This window comes from Octodon degus, unplaced genomic scaffold, assembly GCF_000260255.1.
Source record: "Octodon degus isolate 3935 unplaced genomic scaffold, OctDeg1.0 scaffold00026, whole genome shotgun sequence".
Classification (NCBI taxonomy): domain Eukaryota; kingdom Metazoa; phylum Chordata; class Mammalia; order Rodentia; family Octodontidae; genus Octodon; species Octodon degus.
Window position 1 is genome coordinate 15,845,855 of NW_004524602.1, and position 1,509 is coordinate 15,847,363.

Genomic DNA, 1,509 nt, shown 5'->3' on the forward strand with positions numbered 1-1,509 from the left:
TTATCCCACTGCAATTCCTTCATTTTGCTTTAAAAAATGCAAATGCTCATATGAAGGAAACTTGTAGGAATCATCAGAGTGCAGAGCAGAGACCAGAGTCATCACTTTAGATTCTTCTGAAGAATCGCTGAGACAAACAGAATCAAACTTAGACTTGGAGGACAGAGTAGTATGAGGGATGGAAACATCTCTAGCCTTTTTATTTTTTATTTTGAGACAAAGATTTGCTCAATTTCCAGGCAAGGCTTGAACTTGCAACCCTCCCACCTTGGCATCTCGATGCTGGGATCACAGGTGTCTGCTCAGACCTCTTAACACGGCAAGCAGGAGCCATGTGATCTGGGCCTTGCCCTCCTCCCTTGCTCTTCAGGCCCTGGGCTCCTCTGCCCTGGGCTCAGCTACCTGCAGGAGCAGCAGGCTCCCTTCTGTTTCCCTAAGTGGAGAGTTCCCACTTCCTCTTCCTCTGCACAGAGCATTCTTGCCTCCTGTACCCATGCAGCTGATGTGGTCTCACCATCAGGCCCTGCTCCAGATACCCTGTCGACAGAGCTTCCCTGGCCCCGTGTAGAGGAGCCTCCCTTCCCATCCAGAGATCCCAGGAGTCCGCCATCCCAGACACTGCTCCCTGGACGTCAGGGCAACTTTCCTTCTCACTGACTGCCATATTTACCACTCTGTCACCCAGGGCAGCTCCGACCCAGACAAGGTACTCAGTGAGCAAGCGTCAAAGTAAAGAGGGGGTGTGTGAATGAAAACAAGACTCAAAGGTTCACAGTTACAGCTAGATTCCCAGGTACAACTCCAAGGGGACACTGAGTGTCCACTCACAGTTCTAGAGTTTGAGGGCCTGTGTCTGATCTGTCACAACTGTATGTCCAATCATCTGGATTTCATTGCATTCAATGAAAGACAGCTCACTGCTGTACCGACGCATTGTCTTCGATGTGTAGAGGCAGAGTGGCGCTGCAGAATTCCAGGGCATCACATTTAACTCAAATCTGTTTCAAACTAACCAGGGGCCTTGCTGATTCCTTGTCTTCAAAGGGAGTGACAGTGGGTACCAGTGGGAGCCTGGACAAACTGTTGTGACAGATAGAGGGAGCAATGAGTGTCCAAGTGTCCTGCGTGCTTGTGTGCACTACCATGCCTGGCCCAACTGAACTTAGGCTCCTATTTCATTATACATCTGCTGCATGATTTTGGGTAAATTACAATCTGGATTTCCTGTTTGTTCTTTTTGTGTAATAGGATTAATCCCATTTACTTCCCAGGCTGATATAGGAAATCATATGTGCCCAAAACAGGTTGGTTCACAATATGTGATGCTGTTCCTGTGCCCCCTTCCTTCAGACAGCGTTGTTCTCTCAACAGGAAGTTGACAGAAATGGCTGGAAAATATGGAAGGATTCCTCTAATGATGCCAGGGCCACAGGGCAAGAGTGTGGAGCTGACCGTGTACCCAGCCTGTGCTCCGTCTTGCAAGTGTGATCAGTGAATTCTGGGGGTTCC